Genomic DNA, 17,053 nt, shown 5'->3' with positions numbered 1-17,053 from the left:
GTTCATTTTTGTCTTGGATTGTGCCTTCATCAGCTAGATTGAATGGGTTTTTCTTTCGTAATCATGTGAAGTAGGTAGTTACTTATATCCATTATATTAACTGTTAATGAAGATTGTCGTTATCCATTATTTGTCATGTGATGTTTAGTAGTTGCTTGATTTTTAGAATTATGGTTAATAATTGAATTTTTAAAAAATGTTTATATGGAACTTGTTATTATCGTGGAAGTTTTGCACGGGTGATTGCAAGAGAATATGAAGGGGGAAGCATTGCCAAACAGGATCAACGGAATGGGATACTAGCTTAGTCCAGTCATCAAGATTGACAGGTATGACCTTAAATTGCTTTGGCAAGGACCTAATGACTTGAACTTTAGGACTACAACTGAAAGACTAGCATGAGCTATTAAATAAACAATTTAAAACATAAAATAAATAAATTAAAATATAATATGTGCCTCAAAGGATTTTGAATGATCTTTCACCATATTATTATATTATATACCTATATACGTACACAGATATAAAAATAAAGTGACACCATAATATTATTATTTTTATAATAAAATAATTCCACCTCACCAATATATCTATGTGTACGTAGATAGATATAAACCATAATATTTATTTCGAATTATAACCTTCAAATCTTCTTCCATCCTATTATTCCTTTCTTTTTATTTTGGAACCGATTGTAACACTTGACATTTATTTTTCTGTTGGCATACAAGAGCCAAGATATTTTTTTATGTTATGGCTTCTTGGAAGCCAAAGGATCCTTAACCTTTTATATATATCATGAGTTGGGAGAGACGAAGGACAAAATATCATTCCCGACTTCCTTATTTCCACTCTTCCTTGCTCACTTTCCGACTTCCACTTACCATTCAAATCTCTACAAATTACATTCATAACCTCTGCAGTTTATAGCAACGCCTTTCTTGTTACAAGTCTGCCATATATTGTTCTTCCTTGGTGAAGTTGAGGTTTCATTTACACACTGTGATTATGCCTGGTTATCAATTTGAAGAAGAGCTGATACACAAGTGTCTAGCAAGACTCCAAACATTTCCAGAATTTATACTAGGTCACGTGGTTGATCGTTTTCCAAACATTGCTATAATTCCATCAACAACAATTATTGCATTTCGATTTCCATAGCAGTGGGCTGCAGATTATACTCATTCACACTTAAATAACTTTAGGGAGTTGTTTACTATAAATCATAGCAAAGTATCCATGACATGGAATCATGAATTATTTTTGCCATTGGAAATCAGAATCGAATGACTTTTATTTCTGCAAGTCTTAAAGAATATAATCTCTCAAAATCACAGACTGTGAAATGTAGGAAGCATCTAATTTTCATGAATTAACAGACAAAGCCGATTGCTCTGAGATTTCAGACACCTAAGACTCACCAGCTGTATGGCCATGGAAAGGTGAAGAGGTGAGATGAAATCTGCAATGAAATGAAAGTGAAATCAGATATGATACAACTACATCCAAATAATTTTATTTAATAGCTTATGCATGTCCGTATTGTTGTTTCCCTATTGTCAAGTCGAGTGGTGATCGGGTCATTGAATCCATTAGAAAAACCTTGGCCAAGGTTGTTTAAAGGCATGTTTGCCATCTATTGATCACTTGATGTCAATGGTGCCAGTTATGCAGACATGTCCATCCATAATTGTACAGACATTTTAAACACCAGAATGCTCAGGTGGCTGGACCAAAAGTATCCCAAGCCCAATCCCGAGGTAGGAAGGGCCTTTCTAATTCAAGAGATTGTGTGGGGATAAGTATGGTTTGAGGTTGGAAGGCTAAGCCTAAGTCAATGCTTCTCCTCTTACCAAAAGCCAAGGTTTGCACAACCAACCAACGACCCACCAAATAATACTTGTATGTTTCTTTTCTTCTTTCCATGATAAGCATTTACTTGCACTTAGAGAAAGATAATCGTTATTATATTTATTGTTAAATACAGTTATTTTCAGTTAATCATTAATCTAATTATTTTAGTTGATCATTGATACAATAATTTTCAGTTAATTGTTGAACTAGTTATTTCAATTGATCACTGATACAATTATTTTCAGTTAATCGTTAATCTAGTTATTTCAGTTGATCATCGATATGGTTATTTCAATTGAACATGGTTATTTTAGTTAATCATTGATGGTTAAACCAGTTAATGTCATATGATAAGGAATTCAGTCATCTGTTCAATGATTATTTGGAAAATCTCTTTATAAACCATCTTTGTTTTGATATGAAAAACCGTTTGTTACACTTAAATTGACTTTTATCAAATCAATTATATATTTATATTTATTTATTTACTTATAGTATTCTATTATTTTAGTTAAATTAATATAGTTAAATGAATTATAAATTATATTATAATTTATTTATTCATTTTATTATGTTTTTGATAAGACAAACAGGATTTGAAGGGGCCCTGAAACCCTTTACATTTCAAGAATTTTCAATGAAGCTCAACTAAACAAAACTACAGATGTAAGAAAGAATGGGTCACCAAATAGAACATAGTGACCAGAGTGGCATCGCAGATAACATAGTACTAATCTGCCACACAAAGAGGTTTTGAAGGGAGCCTGAAACCCAAAAAGAGACAACAAAGGTGAAACAAGTCACCAAACAAAAGGTGACCAAAGTGGCAACGTATTGAACAAGACAACACCAGCCACATAAATAGGTTTTATTGGGCTCCTGAAACCCCATAAAGAAACACACTGCCAATAACAAAAGGCCAAAAGAGCGAGGGGACAGCTGGCCAAAAGCCAGGAGAGTCAGACTTTCCCTTTTGAACCCTTCTTGTGAGACCTTAGTGCCATATCAAAAGAGGGAGTGGATGATTTTACCTTTTTTCCTTTTACTGTATTCCATCCATCCTCCACCAAACTTGCAGCCTTTTGCCAAAATAAATTTGCACCATCACAACCAGAACCAAAACTCCAAAAGCCAGGAAAGAGGATGTGACAGCAGAGACCAGAGATGGAACAGTGGCACCCCGCAAAGGTACCAAAGAAGGATCTTCCTTTGAAAAAAGTGGATCCATCCGCAAGAGGTTAGGAGAAGGCACCAAAGTTGATTGGCCCCCCACAGAACCAAGAGGAAGAACAGGGTCAGGGGCAGGAGTAGGAGAGGGGAAAGGGTCTTGGCCCGCAACAAGACCAGGAGGAACGTCCAGTACTGCGGCAGGAGAAGGAACAGGAACCTCCTGAAACAATGGTGCCGAAAGAACATCAGCTGAAGAAGCCTTCGCAGATATAGCTGCTGAATCCAGAGGCACATCACTAGACTTAGCCAACTTATAGTGTTTGGAAGAGGCCCTTGACCACTAGGAAGGTGGTTGCTTGGTTTTAGTCTTCACAGCAGAACAGTGAGCAGCAATGTGACCAGTCTTATGACATTTTCTACAGCGAAAAGGAATACCTTCATAATCCAATGATTGGGTCCAAGAGCCGCTTGAAGAATCCAAACAGACCATATCAGGAAGGCCCTTAGAAATATCCACCTCTACAAGAAATCTAGCATATGTAGAATGAAGGAGATCGGAAGTGTCTAGGTCCACATATAGAAAATCACCAATAGTAGCCCCAATAGCTTCATAAACTGAATCAAGCCACAGATGCATTGAGAGATTCGGTAACCGGACCCAGATAGGTACCTTGTTAAACAATTCAGTAAGCGGATCAAAATCCATATGCCACGGTTTGGCCATAAGAGGAAATCTGTCCTCCCATGAGAAACTGTGGTTGCACAAAATAGTCTTCCTGTCTTTTACAGAATTGAACTTTACTATGAAAAAACCTTTAGCCACCGGAAAGATATGGACCACATCATCTAAAATGGGCTCCCAAAGCTTATAAATCCAAGCCTGAAGATCAGAAAGAGGGCCAAAAACCCCGAAATCTAAAGATAACAGAAAAAGAAGAAAGCTCATCTACCGTACCTAAAATATTATCGACTATTTCAGAATCCAAGAGAACCCTTATAGGGTTTGAAACACATATAGGGGAAGCTTCACAAGGACGAGAAGGCCCGGATAGAATAGCATGAGCTCCATTAAGACCAGCCTCAAATGCAGCCACATCGGCATAAGATGCAGATCTACCCCCAGAAGGCATTGAAGAAGCTGACCCAGAACCAGCGACAGTGGTAGGAAGCATTCCCACACCAAGACCCTGCAACCAAAGACAATTACCAATAGCCAGCAGAAAGAGGCACGAAGCACAGCAAAAAGAACCCGAACGACCAATAACCAGCATTAGCAAACCATCTCTGATTAGAGATTCAGAGCAGATCCCACGCAGGAGTCGAAGCCGAAGCCAGGCGCTGAAGCCGAAGCCAAAATCGAATCCATGTGCAGAGGCTAGACTAAGCCAGGGGCCGGAGTTGAAGCCGAAGCCAGGCGAGAAAAAATTCAAAGAGGGAAGCCGTAAGCCAGGGGCCGAAGCCGAAGCCAGGCGCACTGAGCCAGGCGGGAGAAAAAAATCAAGGAGCCAGGCAGGCTGAAGCTAGGCGCACGGAGCCAGGCAGGAGAAAAAATTCAAAAATTTCTATTACACTTCATTTTATTATGTTATTATCATTTATTATTAGATCTTCTAGAAGAAAATAGAGGACATGGTAGGATAGTCAACAGTTGGACCAAAGAAAAGAAACAACCTAGGAAAGGGCACATCTAAGCCAGGCCCAAACTCCATAGACAAGAAGAAAAATGAGAAGGGTGCTTCTAAATCTTAGGGGGTATGGCTACCAGAAATCGACCGAAAGCAGATGTAGGCTCACCGAAGTCACTTCCTAGATGACCATCCAAGATGATAGCCGGGGAAAAGGAGAGCAAAAGAGACATTGCGGATGGTAAGCAACTTACCATGAGAGAGGTATATTCCCTAGTTAGAAAATGAAGATAATTTCCTGGAACACATGATGTCTTAATGAACTCCATAAATAAGATATTTTGAGAAATATTTGTACAGACCATTAGCCTAATCTTCTTCTCATTTAGGAAACTAAGATGAGTAAGGAGAAAGTTGAAAAGCTAAAGTTTTTAAAAAATAATGCTATTGTTAGTGGGGATTCTGATGGGGCCTCTAAGGGTACAACTATTGTGTGGTATCCCAAAATTTTCAAGGGTGTGTAATATCTTAGTTGGATATTATCTCTAACTTTTCTCAAAATAATTTTCAGAATATAAATATATATCTTTTGTAAAAACCAGTAGACATAACAAGCAATGAACTAGTAACTGTTCATTAAAATATCTCAAATTATGTTATTGCATTATACATTAGCAATACTATAACCAACTATCAAAAATCCAATCTTAAAGACAATATTACAATCAGATTGGATAATCAGAAAAGAACTTGAAATGCAATTGTGAACTTCGTCGCAAATTCACTACAGATGATGAATCGGGGCTACGTCCAATCCACTATAGATGGTCTGAAGGTTTGCGTCCTCAGGTGTGAAAATGGAAGATGTAAACTCTTGCAATGTTTCTCCAAAAGAAACTCAAATTCTCCAAACAAACAATAATCCAAGCATGCTCAATTGAATGAAGCTTTCCTCTTTTGTGCTCAAAATTGCGACCCTTCGGTTTCCCTTTTCCGTCCTTTCGTCTTTTCCTTCTTCATCACCTTTAACTCACTTAAAATATTGATTTGACCTATTTTATAATTTTTCATTAAGCTCCCTTGAGCCAAAATTAATATTTTATGAATTTGACTTTAGAATTCTTAATGTCCCAAAAATGGGACATCACAAGTCTTCCCTCCTCGAGATTGCTTGCCCTCTAGCAATCATGAGTCCATAATCCAATACTAGGGTCTAATGTCCATTTGCAAGGCGCTCTATAGCTCGTACCTGTAACTATATAATCAAGATATGCCAAACTGTAGAACCAACAATAATGATGCAACCAGTTTACCACTATGATCCCTGGATCCCACATAAAAACTTGTGTGATATCTCTGATATCACCCACTATCTTTTGTAATACCTGTGGCCATGAAGAGGATAATATCTGCCAAATTACCTCATAAACCTTAACACCCTACTGGAAAAGATGGAGTAATCCAATAATAGGTGTCGTAAGAGTAAACATCTCAAAAGAGAGCGACTTAGAAAGCCATCCTATCTCACCTCCCTCAACTATGTAAGGACATGCATCACAGTAACTATCTAAAGTTTGCACACAAGAGGAATCCATCAAAATCAAAACATATTTGAGAAGGTCATCAGATTCTTGTTGCACAACTTTGATCTCATCTTCACCATGCTAGGATTGGTGAAGCCCATCAGTGAAACCCAACCAAGCTATATTGCTAACTCTATCAATACTTGGGTCCAAAAGAAAACAATTCTCACATCCATCGTCCATAAGGAGATACAAACTATTGAAGGAATCAACAACTTCATAACTACAACCAACCTCTATAAGACCCCTAAGGATGTGCTTACTCTGCAAGTAATCCAGCTGGTGGCAACTGACACCATAATCACCTTGTAAACTTGTATCTCTATGACACCCCTATGACATAGAAGTAAGCAATCCACTTGGATACATATCACTATAGTGGAAAAACTGGCTGGTGCCCCTATAAGTTATCTCCCATCACCACCTGGTTCAAATACTTGCAACCTCTAATACCATCTTCCGAAGATGCCATACCTTCATCCCACAATGGATGATACAATCTGTGAGTCAACCCATACCTATGCCTTATCAAATGCTCTACTTGTGGATAAAACAAAAAGGGATGAACACACCTCACTGTATAGTCACACTACATGATCTCAACCTTTGTCAAAGACTCAGCATATGGTACAATCTGCCCACTAGAAGTGCATGAATCCTTCTCAACCTGATCAGCCTTCATGCTGTCATAACTAACAACCTCCTCAACAGTCATATCTAAATTTTGTGCTGAATTGGAGTGCACCAAATCTAATTTCTGATTCAACTCAGCAAGCTGATTTTCTGGTTCATAAAATGCCACTAAAGTAGCTTCAAGGATGTCATTGGCATTCATGAGCTGATAGGTCAGGTCAAAGAGATGATCCCAATCTGAAAGAAGGTGTAGGCAATCTGATTTCATTGTTCTCATTCCTTCCTTAATTACCTGCAAATGTGAGAACTCTTCTTATAGTCCTTTTTGCCTTCTCTCTAATTTTTCCCTCCAAAAGTGTTTTTCAACCATCTCATAAATGTTATCAAAATGCGACAGAGCTGCAATAATCTTTTGTCCATTACTTTCATTTGACTCTCTAAATAAGGTGAACTAGTAGGCATATGAGATGAGTCAAATGCATATGAGGTGGGAGAAATTGTTTCATCACATATATCCATGTGATAAATATCATCTTTCATATCTAGTTGTGTACAGGTTTTAGGGGCAGCATCATATTCAGAAATAAATTCATCACAAGACAAACCATACCATATGTAGAGACTCGTAGGAATGAATTGCATTCACCATCAACACTCACAGAAGTCGTTGAATCCTCATCATTGGCTGATTGGACAAGCTTCTCCAATGTGCTTATCAAGAGCACTGGTTTCGACAGCCCCGCAAGAGACCTCTACCTCCATAGTACGAATCAATAAACCTGTACCATAGTTATCATCTCCTACATGATTATGAGGTGTGGTAGTTGGTTGCTCTACTATTTTAAGACCACTAGTAGGCTGATTATTGTCTTTGTCATACAAATATCTGCACTTATTTTTTGCTAGGAGATACTAGGCCAATTCATAATATTTTGTTTTTGCTATGTTAGTCTTGTTTTGTAGATTTGGATGAAAGTCCATATAATCCATGAAGGGTAGTTTTTTGAATCTGTGGAGCGAATTTGTTGTACTCATCATATATGCTCATTATTTCAGCTCTTATATCTAGCTCAAAATTTTGGGCTAACTGCTGCTATAGCTTCATAATGTCTTTCCTGATTTTATCCAGGCCTTGTACTTTTCCTATAGCTAGACTACGTGCCTCTGCAAGTAAAAACTCAAAAGTTCTTACCTAACATAATCGTTGAAATTATATGCTGCCGAGGAGATCTTTATTTCCTGCACATGCACCACTCCAAGATTCTCACCTAGTCTTTAACAACATTTCACTGTTTCAGATTGCAAACCTCATCTGAATGATGTTCGTAACAATAACACAAATTTAGACAAGGATCATGATCTCTTAAGCCACTACCAAGTGTCTATCATAATATTATTATATTGTATTATTTGTTTTTGTAATTTTACACTAATTTTGAAATCCCACTTGCTATATTTATGACTAATTTCTAGCTGTAGGAGAATCTACATAACAAGATGGTTCTTGATTCAGAAGCTACTGTAGATTTGAGCCATGAATTCAATACTTAATTTTTGATGTACATATACATGAGATTATGCTTTTATGCATTTCCCATATGAATGTAAATGGAGACGTCTCAAGAGAATAACTCAGATTTTCCATATGATGTAGGTTATCTGATTAGCATGATTTCTGTTTCAAGTCCTTAAGTGTGTTTGATTGTCTTTTATAATCTTCTCGTTTTTTTAGTTCACTAGAATTGACACTAAAATTATATCTCACCCTGTACTATCATTTTTTAAACATCTTTCAGGTTTTGCCTTCTTCTGTGCATAGTTTGTCTCCAGATGCATCAGAATTTTCGCTACATTGGCTGGGTCAAGATGCTCATGAATATAAGCAGTGGACTTCTGCAATCCCTCTAGGACTGTTGTCTAATTGTTTGCACATTATTGATTGAAAGAATAGGTACGGGATCATTTTCAGCCTTTTGAAGGCAAGGCCTCTTAAATGTAAGAAGTGATATCTTTGACACATTGAATAGGAGTGCAACCCAAGTCATTTGAAAATTTTAATATTTTTCCTTGTTAAAATATAATTTCTTAATGATAAAATAGTTATATTTTATTTTTTCCAATTTCTCTTAATTGTTGTCTGCTTGTTAAAATGCTGCTGATTGGAAGAATAGGTATGAGCCTGTTTGCAACTTTTTAATGGCAAGGCCTGTTGCATGTGAGAAGTGCAATGAGTGCAACTGACCTTATTTGAAAAATTTGGTCCTTTTCCTTCTTGTTCGACATGCCATTTTTTTTATTGTCTTAACTAAGAATATTCACATTTTCAAATAGTACAAATCAGTAGTTTAATTCCAATGTTTAGTTTTTCACCGAGATGTTGTCATACTAATATGTCATGTCTTCCTTCAGGCTATAGGAGTGAAACATGCTCCCTTTGTCTATTTTCTGATTTTTTGTAGGTTAATAGGTTTGGTAGAGCAATTATTTTTCATAATGATTAAGATTGTGTAATGTACCCTTTTTGTGAGTGTCATCTTTTAAAGGATTAGCCTATTTCCTGACCCTCATAGACTAATGGAGTTTTTCAGAGGGTCGAATTGACATAGTTGGAGGCCAATTCCCACTTTAGAGATCATGAATGTTTAGGATTGTTCTTTGCTTGAGCTAGATTGGCACACTTACTATTTATAGTAAGTTACTATTTTGGTTAAGTCAGAGTTGTTAACTTCAGCAAGGCACTTGCACAGTTTGGTAATAGTGTGGAGTTATGGTGACATTGGCAGAGCTTCTAGTTGGGGACTTAGTATTTTATAGTGAGTCAAATTATGGTCGGAGCTATTTTTGGTAGGGGCATGTCAACTCATGGAATGGATAGTGGTTGACTCATTCATTAGTTGGCTCAGTTTGGTACACTTACTATATATTGTAAGTCATCTCTTTAGCATTTCCATATTTGTCAATGCACCTAGATTGGCCTTAGTTACAGTATTGACCCCTAGTATCTTTGTTGATCAGATAAGGTTGGATTTACTATCTATAGTAAGTCAAGTGTTGGTAGAGTTGAACCCTATTTTTTTTAGTAAGGTGTAATGTTCCTTCCTTTGTAAAGTCTTGTGAACCAATTCCCCTCTCCTCCAAATCAATGATTGTGGTGTATGGTGTAGTTCTTGGTGTATGGTTGTGACCAAATGATGTCCGTATGGGGGGGAGGGGGAGTACAGTAAGGAGAGACTAAGTCAGCCGTACGGTCTTAGAAGGATGTGTTAGATAGCTGGCAGGGGGGGGGGGGGGGATTAGTTATGTCCAATTATCCTACAATCTCTTTAAACACTTTCAATACGAACAAAACTTTACAAACATCAATAGAAAACACTCACTATACACACCCATTTTATTATTCAACTCTTTCAACCATTTTACTTCAAACTATTAACCTAGTGTTCTTTGCATAGCTGTGTATTAGTAAATAATTTATTTATTACCTTGCAGTTACTTAGTTATTATCGAGTTGTAGTAATATGTAAAATATGTAAAACATCTTGCAACACAAATAACATTCCCACTATTAACACCATGATTTTAACGTGGAAACCTTGTAAAGGGAAAAACCACCTGAGATTGGCAACCCAAAAAAACTACTCTTCTAAAGTGAGCTCGACTAAGAGCCAACCTTGTTACAGGTTACATAGACATTGTTAATGTGATCTTGTTAGAGCATTTTACGAAAAGATCATCTAGACCTTATCACTCCTTGATCCTATCTAAAGAGTGGCCTGTTCTAAAGGACTTACCAACATCACTAATTGATGCTACCATATAGGATTTCACTAACTTGTTAGGTCTACTTTGTTTTCGAGAATTTCTGTTGCAATGATTAGAAAGTAACAATAGAAGTATCTATTTAGTATAGCAACTACCTTTTACTTGTTCAAGTTATTGTTATTTTCTCTTTCTCCTTCTGATCTCTCACTCGGTTGATTCACACCTTCACTTTTCACCAACTCTGCTCCTTGCTTTCTTCCACTCTTCTTAGTTCACCTTGCTCAGTTCTTCTTTTGAATACTTCACATTCACAACAACATCAATAGCATAACTAATGTAATAAGCAATATGATCAACAACAAAAACTATCTTGATCTCCTCCTTAAATAGTCATCTTTGGGCTTCTAGATTCTTTTGTTTATTGCTACTTAATTACAATCATCGATCTCAGATTCAATATACTTAACCACATAGAGAATAGACCTTTGTGCTCACCCTTATCCTTCTTAAATCTCCATCATTAGGTCATTATTGAATTTTCCCAATCATAGATCTTGTAACATACTTTGTCTTGTGTCTTTGACCATCTTGAACTTTCCATGTTTTCATTAACTTGGATTCCAAATCTTTTAAACTTGTTCTTGCAGCTGTTAATCAATAAATGTAACATGTCACTTGACCGATACATCACTTGATTAATACTCGACTTGCTTGGGCAATACTAAACTTCTTCTTACTTTGCCAAATTGCTTGATCAACATTGTAATCACATCGTGAGTAAAATCTACCTTCATTAACCTTGTCACTTGGTTAAGCCTGTGTACTTCAATACTTTACAATATTTTATGACTATAAAACAATCAAACCAACATTACATTATCACTATCCAATTCTTTCAAGTACTCACTGAATACCACACATCAATTCTATCTTCGTTATACTTCCTTCAAAACCTCTTCACCAATCATAATGATATAGTCCACCACTGAGTTAGCATAATGTCTAACCAACTAGGACTTGACATCAATGACAACATAACAACTGATATGACTCTTTTACATATATTCGTAGCATTACCTATTACATTATTAGTTGGGGCTAATGAGATGCTCGTACAATAGCCAAGGTTGAGCCTTATGGTGGGAGTAGGATTTGAGTGGATGTGTTTGCTTTAGCACATGGTGAGATTGGATTGTCATATAGTGAGACCGTACGATACAATAGATAGGTATGTTGTATAGTTGCAGGGGACGTTAGTTTCCCAATTACTCCTACATCAATGAACAAATGATTACAAATGTTGAAAATCAATAATATTAAATAAGTGTATACTCTAGATTCAAAGAACAAGATGGATGCCAATAGAATTGATGAAGTTTCACCAAACAATATTTATAATTGCAAACAAAGATGGTGCACAGATTTGCTAGATCTAAGCAAGTAATATAGAGATAGAATGGGATGAGGTTTGAATTCCACAGAAATCGAAAATAGCCAAGTAGGGAAGATCTTTCACTTCTGAAATGGTGAGATGAGAAGAATTCTAATTAGAATTTACAGTACAATAAAAAATAATCCAAATCACAAGCCTAAATAACTCAACCTCACATACATAAATACCCCGTTGAGGGAGAAACTAAGTGCAGACAGGTGGTGCGACAAACACCTACTAAAATAATTAAATAAAAATAGATCAGAGATATGCTAAATCAATCAACCCATAAACAAATATTTAATTACTTATTTATTTTATGACAGGAACATTATAGTCCTCTCGTCCCAAAGTTCATTTGTTCTAAGCCAACGCAACGCCAGATGCTCACGTATGTGTTCACCTTCTCAAGTGGCGTCGTTGATTAGCAAGTGCTTCCAATGTACCAAGTATTCCTTGATGGTATGAATCGACAGTATCTTCTCTCTTACATCAATGATTTTGACTAGTTCCAACACAAGTTTCCCTTCTTCATTGAGAGGTGGAATTTCTATGGTTACGGTGATGCTTTGTCCCACGACTTTCTTCAAGTGGGATACAAGAAAGATATTGTAGATGCATCTTCTCTCTGGTAGTTCAAATTCATAGACAATTTCACCGATGCAGAAAGTTACACGATAAGGACTATAAAAGCATGGCCTTAGTTTTTCCCTTCCCTTTTCCTTCAATGATGATAGTTTGTACAATTGGAGCCTGAGATAGACCAAATTGCCCACCTCAAAACTACTCTTGATCCGATGTCTGTTGGCATAGATCTTTTGCTGATTTGGTGCCCTCTACAAATTTTCCTCATGTCCTTCTTGTAGATAGTCTTTTGCTCGAGGTGCGTGATTGATACCCAAAATCATGTGCACAAATGAAAGGGGCTCATACCCATAGAGTGATTCAAAGGGAGCCATCCTAATCGACTTGTGATACATTGTATTATAACAATATTCTCTGAGGTGCAACCATATAACCTATGCCCATTGCTATGTAGAAATATAGTTCTGTAGGTAGCCTTCCAACCATTTGTTCACGATATTCTTTTGTCCATCAATCTAGGGGTAGTAGTTGGTGCTTGGTGATTATTATGTTCCCACTAACTAAAATAATTTTGTCCATAAGGTATTGAGAAAATGACCATCCCTATCACTCATAATGTTTCAGGGAAGCCTGTGTAGGTGGAAAACTTCTTTGAAGAATAAATCAACAACCTGTGTGGCTTGGAACTTTGTGGGGATGGCAAAGAAGTGTGCATACTTTGTCAATCGGTCAACAACCATGAGGATGTAATCTCTTTCATTTACACTTCGAAGTCCAGTGATGAAATCCATAGAGATATCGTAGTTCTCTTCCAATATTGGCAAGGGTTGTAATAGTTCGACAATTAAGGTGTGCTCAATTTTGTTTTGCTTGCATACTACACATTTCCACACCTACTCCAATACATCATCCTTAAGTCCTTTCCACAAGAACCTCTCTCTGAGTTGTTTATAGGTTTTGAGAAATCCAGGGTGTCTAACTAATGTTGAGGCATGCATTTCCTTCAGGATCTTTTGCTTTAGTTTGGATTCAAACACTAAGTAAATTCAGTCCTTGTGTAGGGTAAAGTTGGGGTCTATTTTGATGAATTGTTTTGAGATATAATTTGGATTGGAATACTCGAAGAGTGTCAATCTAGGACTCATAAGCTACTAAGAGATATAGTGGCTTTTGCTCAAGGGATGAAGATAGTATGCCAAGTGGTTATGGATGCAATCTAATTCACACATTAAGAAATCAAATTGAAAGCTTTCTAACTAATGAATTGAAATTCACACTCCAAAGAGTAAAACTCTCTTCTTGAAAGAATTCACACTTGCAAGATGAAATCTACCTTCACACTTGGATCCAATCTAATTACAACAATTACCAGAATATAATATCATTACATTAATCAGTTAAATATCAATAGTGAAAATCATAATTAATAATCACACCCAATCAATTAAATACCAATACCGAAGATTCACAATTGGTGGTGACAGGAGACCTAGTGGCGATAGGAGAATTGGTGGCGATAAGAGACCTGTGATAACCATTATTGAGCAAAATAGTGAAAAGAGACAAGAGACTTGCAAGTTATGAAAAGAACATGGGTTGTGATAGGAGGTTGATGGTTTCAAAGTAATGAGATAATAAATGAGTTACAATAGAGGTAAGGGATTCACTTTTTTGCAACAGAGTATAAGAATTGCAATAGGGTATATGAGTCTGTAAAATAAGGTGGAAAATTATCACTGAGAGTTGATGAGATTGATCTTTAAGTAAAACAATCACAATGAAATCCGAGATACACTACTCAAAATAAATTATTATAGAGTTATTAAACAACCTATCCAATATTCAAGATTAATTGCTTCATACCAAATTCAAGCTACTCATAAATAAGAATCATACAATATAATTCAAAAGGCAATTAAAACAATCTCACCTGGTTTCCGAGAGGGGTCCCTTCCTTTGGTTCTCATGGTGAGAGGAAACTTAATCAACCAAATTGCTTCAACACATGAACGAATATTTCCACAACAATTATCAATTTCAATACTTCATAACCATCTATGTATTATATGTCTTAAAGGTTTACACACACATATAAGTAATTTAGAAGTCCCTTGTCCACAAAATATAGATTCTAAACAAGGAATTGGTCTTAACCAATCAAAAACTATTCTTACAACTCAGGAATATGGTTTTGGCCATAGGCCAGAAGCCATATTTGATATAAACAAACTAAATGCCATCCCTAGAACTTAAATTGATTCCATTAGTAAGATAAAAAATTGGATCAGCAACAACCCATATCTTATGCATTCTTCAACCATCTTGTCCTATAACGCCTTTGGAGTAATTTCCTGCAGTATTTAATAAGATTTGTCACGTGATAGCCAAAAACACAAGGAAGCATACACTTTCCAATTAATGATAAATTAAGCATGTTTTTTGGCATTCCTACTAGTTAACTAGTGACTTAGGAAATAAATTTTTATGACAAATGGAGGAAATCTAATCATAAATTAAGACACTATCAACCACTATTACATTGTAGTAGATGATCATGTCATCAACCACCTTGTATCAGTCATCCTAAATGTTTCCATCCATTAGCTTACATGTAAATGTATTCATGGAGTATTCCACCAATAAGTGTGCTTTCCAATCAATTGAAATATGAGACAATGAACTTATGATAGGTTTTCTTGACATATCATCTACTACCACATTATTATTTCCCTTCACATATTCAATATAAAAATCAAAAGCCTAAATCTTACTTACCCATTTTTGTTGCCTTTTATTCAAATTATGTTGCTTTAAAAAGTGCCTCAGGCTATTATGATCTGTTCGAATGACGAACTTGACATCCACTAGATATTGACTAAACTTAATCAAGGAGTGCATAGTGGCCAACATCTCTTTATCATAGGTGGATTATAGGTGTTCCACTTGTGTAAGTTTCTGACTCTAATAGGCTATAGGGTACCTTTCCTACATCTTTGTGTTGCCAATGCCTTCTCTGAGTGCATCACATTCCATTATGAAAGGTTGAGTGATGTCAGGTAAAGAAAGAATCAGACAAGTGCTCATCGCTTCTTTTAACTTGTCAAAAGTGTGTTGTGCCTTTTCATTCCACTAAAAAGACACCCTTCTTTGTTAGATTGGTTAAAGGTGCGCTGAGCTAAGAAAAACCTCTTACAAACCTCTTGTAGTAGCTGTACAACCCAAAGAAACCTTGCAACTTGGAGAGAAATCTTAGCAGAGGCTAATCAAGCATAGCCTAAATCTTCTTCTACTCCATATTTGTTGATAACATGTCCTAGGTATAATATTTTTGACATTCCAAATTCACACTTAGATTGTTTGGCGAACAAGGATTGAGCCTCCACGATCTCGAAAAATTCATTCAAATTATTCAAGTGTTCTTCCCATGCTTTCCAGTAAATAAGGATATCATCAAAGAACACCAACAAGAACTTACGGAACTTTTTGTTGAAGATACAATTCATGCAAGACTAAAAAGTAGCTAGTGTGTTTGTCAATTTGAATAGCATTACCAAGAACTCATAATACCCATAGTGACAATAGGAAATCGTCTTTTCCATATCCCCTTCCTGCATGCTGAACTGATGGTATTCGAAACGAAGGTCTATTTTAGAGAAATAAACCCCACCATGCAACTCATCTAATAATTCATCAATCCTGGGAATAGGGTTGTGATGTCCCCACTATTAGGGTTTCCTTGGGACAAGTAATACCTGCAAAACAACTGTTAGAATCATAATAATAACAAATGTAAACATACTATTCTACCCTCTAATTTAGCCCCAACTTTAAAGGCGTCTCCAAATTAGGTTTTCTAACCCTTAGTTATTCCGCCGTCTTCCCTGAAGTGCAACCGGTAAGGTTCTTTGTGGATGGGACATCTTCTATCCAAGGCCAATCACATATGCATATGTTGACATCATTAGATTAGCTTGGCCATTATCCATTTCCCATCTAGCCATTTATACAGGGTTACTCATCTCTTGCACTGACATGATAACCATTCATACAGGAATCTCACTTCTACACTAGCACTATGAGGTTCCATTTATTAATTATTCATATAGAGACAACCTCATACTCTATACTAGCATGTAGCCACTAATATAGACATGAGTGTAGTTCCCACATTAGCACTATGAATGGTTTTAATCAATCATACTAGTACCTTGCAATATAGATATTGTTTATTATATTTAACATAATTTAGTTTCAAAGAAATAAAATATTCCAATGCAATAATACATATATAATTGTAGAAACTAATAACTAATAATTGTCTAAGAGAAATTAAATAATAAGCTCTTAACTAATTGAATAGCTTTTCCTTATTAATAAAACATACTATTTTAATATTACCTACCTTAAGG

The 17,053-nt window shown here is 36.2% G+C and overlaps 1 protein-coding gene across 3 annotated transcripts in view; it reads left to right on the top strand.

Moving 5' to 3' along the window:
- LOC149562925 (uncharacterized) overlaps nt 1-8,985 on the top strand; it is a 243,832-nt gene extending 234,847 nt beyond the window's left edge. For all 3 annotated transcript variants that reach the window (XM_089823946.1, XM_089823945.1, XM_089823943.1), the window contains one exon: nt 8,662-8,985. The gene's annotated coding sequence lies outside the window, so the exon portion shown is untranslated. The remainder of the gene's footprint in view (nt 1-8,661) is intronic.
- The last annotated feature ends 8,068 nt before the right edge of the window (nt 8,986-17,053 follow it).

Source organism: Cupressus sempervirens, chromosome 4, assembly GCF_028749045.1.
Source record: "Cupressus sempervirens isolate cs-2001-9-10 chromosome 4, ASM2874904v1, whole genome shotgun sequence".
NCBI lineage: Eukaryota > Viridiplantae > Streptophyta > Pinopsida > Cupressales > Cupressaceae > Cupressus > Cupressus sempervirens.
This window is presented reverse-complemented; position numbering and strand designations above follow the sequence as displayed.